This window comes from Megalopta genalis, chromosome 1 (genome assembly GCF_051020955.1).
Source record: "Megalopta genalis isolate 19385.01 chromosome 1, iyMegGena1_principal, whole genome shotgun sequence".
Lineage (NCBI taxonomy): Eukaryota > Metazoa > Arthropoda > Insecta > Hymenoptera > Halictidae > Megalopta > Megalopta genalis.
Window position 1 is genome coordinate 37213613 of NC_135013.1, and position 9410 is coordinate 37223022.

The following is a 9410-nucleotide window of genomic DNA, read 5'->3' on the forward strand; positions in this document are numbered from 1 at the left end:
AAGAAATGAAAAGAAAAGAAAAGAAAAGAAAAGAAAAGAAAAGAGATGAAATAAAATAAAAATAAAAATTGCAAATTGCTCGTAGTTTGCAGAAATTACCCAGAAGCCTGAATACACGGAACTATTGGTTAAAAACGTCGGAGGCTAATCGCGTCCACGATATTAGGGAAAATCTGTTAATGGCCAGTGCGCAAAGCACCGCCCGCTTTCACCGAGATCATTAGCTCCGCTGCTCCTTAACTCGCGGTTGTTCCGACATTTCGGCTGGAAAGCTCGATTATTCATTCTAACGAGCTGATTTTATCGGAAAACCTCCGCCGGGACTCGCTAGGCGGCCCTCGAAGCTTTTGCCGAAGAACGCGGTCTGCGATTCTGCGTCATTATGATTTATCCGCGTGGGATGTAAATATCGCGACGAGCTTCTCGCTAAATCTCTTATCGATCGTATTTCCTCGAGCCTGTCCCGGCGACGTCGGAATTTATACGAGCCCATTACGGAGCACGGTATTCACCGGCGATGAATAACGGCCGTCCAGATTTCAATTCGTTCCTTTCGCGCGTGAACTTCGTTTAATTAGCCGATTTTTCCGACGGAGAAAAATATGTACCTACGCGTAATAGTGCTTAGCATGGTAATAGATACCGTAACGAAAAATTATGCTCGAGACGGCGCACGGAGAAAGTCGAGCCGAGGTTTATTAATTGCTGTTTACTCGGAGTTACGTTTTCCGCGCTGGATTCTGCATTTCAGAACTTTCTAGCGGATTCTAATTGATTCCTGTTTATTAGCTGACTGCTAGTCGAGGGTTTCTGGAAACGGGATCATGGCATAATCGGCTCATGGCATGGGATCACGGCATGGAACAATCGTTTCTTCGAATAAAATATTCGAGTGAAAACAATTCGTTCGAATAATTGTCTTCGCTAAATACGCTGCTCAAAGAACTTATAGCATGGAAAAATTTTGGATAACAATTGGCCAACTTAGCAAAGGTTACTCCATACACAAAATGCAAGGGTTACTTCATACAAAAAATATAAGGATTACTCATACACAGAATGCAATGGTTACTTCAAAGTGCTGTAACTTCGTGTAAAAAAATCACAGCCGAGTTTCTTTTATTTTAAATTAAAAAGGAAGGGTAGGACTTCATTTCACTGTAAACGGTATTTCCGAAAAAAATTTTTAAAAGCCCGTGCATTTTGCCAAACTCGGCAATGTTTAATATGATAAACATGGCCTCTACATTTAAAGCGTTACAGTGGCGAGAGTATGACAAACTTAAAATCGAAAAAGATTGTTTTAAAGTAGAAGTTCCAAACTGTAATTTAAAAAGAAAGTCATCGTCTTACGATGATTTATCGCGGAATTATTTTCGGTCAAAGTTGGACAATTTTTATTCAAAATTTGTCTATGGTATAATTTTATCAAACTGTATATTGGAATGAAACAATTCGAATAACGACGAACTCTGCATGAGAGACGTATCGAGCAGTTTGCTTGATTGTTAGCTTCCTGCGTTCAAGGTTGCGTAGTTCTTTCTCGAAGGATTGTCGAGAGACCAGGAACCAACCGCAAGACACCGCGAGACACCGCAAGAGAAACCCACCCCCAACGCCGTCGCCAGCGAGGGTGGAGGTCCCCCTCGTAATTGCGGCGACCTTTCAGCGTCGAAAGGAAGCCTTCGGGGGCCGAAAGTGACGCAGTCATCGAGTCAAAAAGCGGCGAAAAGGAAGCAGAACGCGCAGGATGATCGGGGGATGCACCAACACGGCAACGCTCGCGTGTTTGCTGTTGGTGTAGACGGAAGGGAGAGATAAAGAGAGAGAGAAAGGGAGAGAGAGATAAAGGGAAAAAGAGAAAGCTAGAGAGAGAGAGAGAGAGAGAGAAGGATGATGCACCCCTTCGGTTCGTCCCCGGGGCTTCACGTGGCTGCGGTTCCCGGAAATGGGTGGCTGTCTCGCCACGAAAGGAACAATAGCGAACATGAGCGCGATAGTGTCCATGAAAAGCCTGTATAATATTATTAGTTCTTCTATATTGACAATACAATTTTCCGTAACAAGACCTCAACGATGAAATTAAGAGAAACTTGAAGAACAATAGGAATTACAGACTAGTCTCGTTAACCCTTTGCACTCCAAGTCATTCTAACTGTAAAATAATTTAATAATAATTAAAATAAAATAATTTTATGCATATGAAATTGAGTCTTGTGACTCATACAACAGTTGCATTTTTAACAATTCTTCAAGTCTAAGCTTCGATAATATAAAAATTACCTCGGAACGTGATATAACAATTTTAATAATAATATTTATTTGATCGACGGGAGATATGTCGCACAAGTAACATAACAAAAAAAAAGTACAGGAAGAGGAGAAGGGATTATACAACAGCAAAGATACAACAGAAGATAGAGTAAGTGATCGAGATATTTAAATAACGAGAAATCGGAGAAAATAAAAGAAAATAATATAGTATGAGTTTGTTAGAACAGAATAGGTAAAATGTAAAAAAGAAAGATCATAGGCAGAATAAATTTGCAATAGGCAGAATAAATTTTCAACGGAATTATATATTCCCATAAATCGTAAAAGACAGCGGAACAAATTTTCCATGCAATTCTCGGCTATGGGGATATCTTGTGACACCAATAGGAAAGTAAGACCGTTAACTGGGGCTCATCTGGAAAATTCGAGAGTTCGAAGTGGCTATAATAGTGCGGTATAAGAAGGGCTAGCGAGTAAACTAGCGAGCATGATATCGCTCGAGGCATGGACACGAATTGTGTGTCGGGCAGGTTTCGTGCGTTTAAAATGCGGAGAGATACGGCCGTTCGATAGAACACTGTGTACGTAATAATTGGTACAAAATTGCATAATGCTACGAGCGATCTTATCGGAGGCGTTGATCTTAAACGGTCCGTTTTATTCCGCGCGGTACGTTTCACTTAATCCATTATGCACCGTGAAATTTATCGATGGCAACGCCTAGAACACCGACGTTCACAATGTCTCTACTATCCCTTCATAGTGATCATCGGACATTTTTCTTTGTTTCTTTAACGATTGTCTGATGTTTGTCTCCCGATTTCATTTCAACTTAGTGAAATTTATTTATATGTACGATTGAACGCCGATTTTTACATCGACAAAAGAAAAATATGTCATATTAAGACTGACAGAGAATCAGCGGTCTACACTGCTCCTCGATTTATTATGCTCCTTGATTCTTATTGATTCTCGATTTATATCGATCCGCAGTGTGGTTGTGGACTTTACGGAACAATCACGACATAGAGGAAAATGTGCTTGTAAGTAGAATGCAATTTCTCTTCCTTGTGAAAAATCTTTTCCGTTGTATCTTGACTACAATTTCCTACGTATTCGCTTTTACATATACGCTTTCTCATTCCAGATACGGATCGAATTTATAATGTATCGGTGTGTTTAAACAACGTGAGTCGCGAGACTTAAGAACCGAGCAAGAATCGACGTTTCTCTACCAACAACCGCAGAAGGTATTTTTCAATTTCCGGATACAAAAACAACACAAATAAAAGATATAAAATCAATATATTTGAAAAATAGATGAGGCTATTCAAGTGAACAGCACTGTACAGTAAATTCTCCCTAATTGACCAGATTGTGCATAAAAATGGACAATTTTGGAAGAGAATATACGATTGTTCGAGCTTTGTAACTTTAAAAACGAGCCGCAAGACTCGAAAACTACTGCACCATTGCACTTCGGAAAACTAGCTTAAATGTAGAGCGAAAATGGCTTCGACTGCAAAGGGTTGAAACAAACGTTTCAGTGTTTCAACAGATTCACTGTAAATCTGAAAAACGCAGCCTGATGAAACCTCTTTCCCGAAGGTTCAGCAAGATCCTAACTGCAGAAAACGAGCAGCTTGATAATTAAACGCGAAAGCAATATCGCGAGTAAATGCAGCAGATCTACCGGCGACTAGAAATCTCCAAGCAGAGTCCTACTTCCATACTTAAGAGCTGAAACAAAAACGTGATTCATCGACCAGTGACCACCTCGCGACGAAGCCGAAATAAAAACATCGTAGACCCAGTTTCTCGTGCTGTAGAAATCGTGAAGAACGCCTAAAGATCCGCAGTCCACGAGCCAGAGCGAGACCGTCTAGCGTGAACAGGCGGCAATTAAAAAACCGGGGAAAAATCGTGAAACGGAGCAATTTTTCATGCGTTCGCGCGGGTGTAGCCTTTAATTCCATTTAACCCCGGCCTCGTCCCCGTTTCCTACGGAAGCGTATCCAGCGTGCGGGGGTCTGCGTGTCCGCGTAGGTCGTAGGTGTTCTGGCGGCGCACGTAGCCGGAAACCCGGCGCGGGAGAGACCGAGACACGGATGAGGGGTTAGCGGCCCTCGTTGCTGCCACGGGAGACGATAGAGAGAAGGTAGAGCGGAGGTGGAGGCTAGATAGAGACAACCTAGAGAGAGGGTAGAAAAAATATAGAGAGGTGACAGAAAGAAGTAACGTAAGTATAATGTAATATGATATAATATATATAATGTAATATATATATATTGTTTTATATATATATTGTTTTATATATATAAACGTTAAATGAAACGGTGTTCTAGAATGTTCAAATTACATTTCTATTCACTTCCTATTTGGTTTCTACCCCTTGCAATTCGTGCAGACAATTTTTAATTCACATAAAAATTCGCAATCTATTCATTACTAACAAAATGGAAAGGGTTTATCTAATATTTTCTACCTATTATTACCTTTTATAAATTATTATTTTTCACATGTTACTATTCTTTGCTTATCATTATTTTTTATTTATTATTATTCTTTATTCATTATCATATTTTGTTTGTTACTATTTTAAAAAAGAAATTTTGTCGTCCAGAACAGATTTCTTTAAAATCGGTTTGGCAGCCAATGTGTTAAATTCGTATGAAAAAAGACTGCAGAGGGTTAATTCACAACAGCAATAGTTTTTGCTTCTAACTTTTAGCGAAGATTGCGAGAAGATGAAGAGAAGATTGAGAGAAGGTAAAGAGTGGATAGAGAATTGTTGGGAAGAATGTTGAGGAAAGGTGGAGAGGAGATTGAGAGTATATTGACAGAAAGTAGAGAGAAGATTGAGAGACGGTAGACACAGAAGATAAAGATAAAGTAGAGAGACGATAGAGAGTAGATAGAGAGAAGGTAGAAAAGGCAGGAAAGGTAGAAAGTCGGCGGAGAGCCGTTGTTCGTCGTTGGATGACGGCGCGGCTGGGCAGGGGGCGGGTGTGGGGGCACCCTGCCGTCGGTGTCCTGGGTGCTGGCTGCTGCTGGCTTGCCCAGGTTGTTCAGGGTGGCCGGCGCGGGGGTGGCTCGGAAGGGGCCGGGTGTGCGAAGGGTGGGACAGGTGGAGAGAGCAACTCTCTCTCCGGGCGGCGGTGACGTTTCAGCTCGGCGAGCGGAGGCAAAGCGGAGGTATTGACCGGTTGCCTCCCTAGCCGGTAGCCTAGCAACCGTTTGTAGCCAACACACCTATGAAACCTTGGAGATCTGACTTTAGCCGGCCACCCGCCCGGCCGTCCGTCCACCCACGCCCGCGTGGCCACCTCTTCCTCCCCTTGAATCAGATTCCCCGGGTTCGTGGAAGAAGCGCTTCGATCATTAAGGCTTCCTCGCAACTTCTCGCATTCGTACCTCGGGCCACGTCACGAATCGGTTCCTCGTACCCCGTCCCCTCCGGCTTCACCCTCCCGCGGCTCTCTATTAGACGGGACGGTTATTATGGCCATGGCCACGGAACCCACGGGAATTGTCCTCGCCGCGGGAACCACCCGGTGAACCTTACCACGGCTTCCGGGATTTTTCGGTTGGCTCGTAGACTCGGTTTTCGATGACCTTGGATCTATTCTAGACGATCGGTTGCAGATGACCCGGCGGATGATTCAGGGCTGTTGAGATGGAGATTTCAGAAGAAGATTTATTGTGGGGTTTGCAAGAGCTTTGTTGCTTTTAATGGTGGGGATGGTTCTTGGGGGCAAGGTTAGTGCGAGCTTTTTTACTGAACGATTTTGTGCTCTTTGGAGATGCTAGGACAGAAGCTTCGTCGGTGATTTTGTAGAATTAAGTCTTTGGGCGAAGAAGATGTTGAGGTGCTCTGAAAGGAAGCTTTGTTGTGCACGATGGCCAAGGTATATTAGACAGGCATAACCTTGACACATTTCAGAAATGAAGTTGATATCCGATACAACTTCTAAGGTATGAACTTTGAAGGATGCTGAATCATTTAGGACTTAGGAGACGCATTGAAGAATTGCTGAGATATTCAAGAGGCGAATCTAAAGTTTGTTGTGAAATTTAGAAGATCAATTAAAAGGTACAGTTAGGATGTTAGACGATACATTTGGGAACATTTAGGAAATTAGATGGCGATTAACTAGGACACTTGAGGTACGAACTTTGAAGATTTTCAGACATTTAGAAGACAAAATGAAATTGTAGGCTCTCTAAGACACAAAGAGAACGAATCGCCTCTCTACTCTCAACTCATCGAAACATCATAGTAATACCCCAAATTTCGCATATTCGCAGCTTCCGATTTACTAACACATTAACGGATGATTCAGTCCGGATGACTAAAAGTAGTAATTTTCTTAACTGCTCGTGAAATGCCGGAGAACTAAAAATGGACGAAACTTAATAAAGAAAACTTAGTAGTTAAAACTTCAATTTTCTTTTTCGAAAATAAGAATCCCTCTTAAATATGACGACTACACGCGAAACTTTTCGCACATAAAAGCCCGGACTGTATTCTGTTAATAACAAAGATCCGTGCCGCAGCGTTAGAACAAAAGTCGACTTGCAGAAGCTGGCGACGTCCGGCAAAGATTACATAAATATCAAGCAAAGGAACACGTTATCGATCGAGCGGCGGGACCATCGGACACCAATCGAAAGGCCGAGTCCAAGGCAAATCTAGGTTAGAGGCCCGCGGCGCGTCCAGGGCTCGTCTCGATCGACGCGAGCCCGCCAACCCCGTCAGAATCACACAGTGCTCGGCGCACAGTAGCCGACCGGTTGTTAGATGAGTAATAAATTGGTCAATCGAGGGTGTGGTTACGGCTGGAACTAGCCCAGGTTGCCAGGATACGAAACCACCTACCAACTCGGATCCCAGCCGCAACAACGCCGAAGCTCGGCAGCCCCCGCCGAGCCGTGTTGTCTGACTCGCTCCCTTACCAAGACCAACCTGTGCGCCAATAATCTTCCCCTTTCCACGATTATTATACCCGTTCCGGAGAATTCGTGGAAAACTTCACCGCAATCCACTTTTCAGACCTTTTTTCCTTTTTTTTTCAGGGACAGTTGCCGCACGGGGGTGGGAAACGCTTCTGTTGCTCCTCGAGGAGGGTGAACCCGCCGGTGGTCGATTGGAGTCCATGGGAGTTCTTGGAAATTCGATGATCAAACAGAATTCCCGGTTTCGCAGAGCCAAGCTGCGGTGATCCAATCTTTCTCGGAAATTACTGATTACACTGATCTGCGAATTTTTATGCGAAGTATTATAGATATTGTCTGCGTCTATTGCCAGCTATCGGGGAATTGTACAGGTGTTTATTTCTTTTTTTTAAAATAATTTTAGTCAGACGGAAGGAAATGCGATAGTATTTTTAGATTATTGAAATATGTTTCTTGTTGGATATTTGATCTACTCGATTTTGTCGTAAAATCTATCGATTGGGATGATCTGCAAGAAAATGCACAGGGGAGTTTCATAAACCAAGAAAGTAATCTAGGAAAAAGGTAATCTGATTGATGATCGACGATTATAACCTGTTAGCCATTATAAATAATTTATATTAATTTATAACAACTAACGTGTTACAATCTTTAATCGTCGATCAGATAACTTTCTTCCCAGTAACTTTTTACCTAGTTATTATAAATTCGTTATAATAACTAAAAAGTTACAATCGTTAATCATCAATCAGATAATTTTTTGCCCAATTACTTTCCGCCCAATTATTATGAATTAATTATAGTAACTGCCAAGTTACAATCGTTAATCATCGACCAAGATAATTTCTTGTCCATTTACATTTCACCAAATTGTTATGAATTAGTTATAATAACAAGCGAGTTATAATCGTTAATCATTACCACGTTCGCGGATAGTAAAAATTTTAACGAGCTGCGAAAATAGACAGCTGGTTTATACTTAAACTATCGCATTAAAGTGCCAAACGATTTCAAAAAATAAACGCTATACAGAATTGAATGCACGATAAGGTTTCTCCTAAATTTCAATCTTATAAATTAGACTGCGGATATTAATGTATTTACAAGAAAAATGGATCCATCGAGAGTACGATAGTTAATACTCTAAAAGAATTTAAAAATACTAATACATTTGAGAGAGAGAGAGAGAGAGAGAGAGAGAGACGCGCGCGCAATTTATTTGCAGCCAATGTCAATGCAGTCAACTCTTTGCAGTAAACGCAGACAATTTTCATTCTCCACGAAGATCCGCAGTCTGGTTACAACATTCCTGTCATTTTGCATCATAACTAAAATGAATGCTACAACATTCAAATCCTTGAACGGGCCGATCAGATTCCTTTTTGCCGAACTCTGTCACACGATAACCGACTACAGTAATTTCTCTCTAATTCACGCTCTCTAGATAGCGCACAAAAATGGACAATTTGGGAGGAGCAGACACGATTATACGAGCCTTGCAGCTCGTTTTTATAGATACCGATTGTCAACAACTATTTGCGCAATCTGAGCGCGAATTTGGGAGAAATTCCGGGAGAAACTCCGAGCGTAAAGAGGTCTATCAACGACGCGTTCGACGCTGTCGGAGGATCCTCTAAATGGTGTAGGACGCGTCGGAGGACGGCTCGAAGCGTGCTGATAGAGAATATTTGCGGATAGCCACCTGGGTCCAAATCCTAGTCGATCGAAAGCGTAATATACCGGGGCAGACGGCGTTTAATCGGTATCTGCGTCGTTCCCCCGTGCGGCGAGGGCTTACGTGTAGCTTGCAACGGGCAGGTGTGGGTGTACCGTCGCGTAGGTATAGCCGGCCGACCATTATCTATACCACATCCAATATGGTCCTTCTCTAGCCGGGAGTAAAATCAACCAGCCAGCCAGCCAGCCAGCCAGGCTGGCAGCCGAGCCGAGCCGAGCCGAGCCGGCTAGCCTCGACGATCAATAACCGGGGACCTCGGTGGCTCCGCGAGCTGTCTTCCGTGGAGTACACACCTTTCGTGGAAATTGCGTTAACGGCGGAGCCCGAGCGCTCTGAGAAATCCGCAGAAACGGCCGCGAACGCGCGGCGTAATGCCGCCATTGTTTTCCGCCGTGAACCGGGAGATGAACACGGGAATCGAGGTTGGATTCGCGGCGGGAGG

The 9410-nt window shown here is 43.0% G+C and overlaps 1 long non-coding RNA gene across 1 annotated transcript; it reads left to right on the forward strand.

The window, feature by feature from the left end:
- The first annotated feature begins 5429 nt into the window (after window positions 1–5429).
- On the forward strand, window positions 5430–8269 carry LOC143260882 (uncharacterized). The gene is made up of 2 exons (XR_013035150.1): window positions 5430–6970; window positions 7351–8269. It is a non-coding gene; the product is annotated as an uncharacterized LOC143260882 (long non-coding RNA).
- The last annotated feature ends 1141 nt before the right edge of the window (window positions 8270–9410 follow it).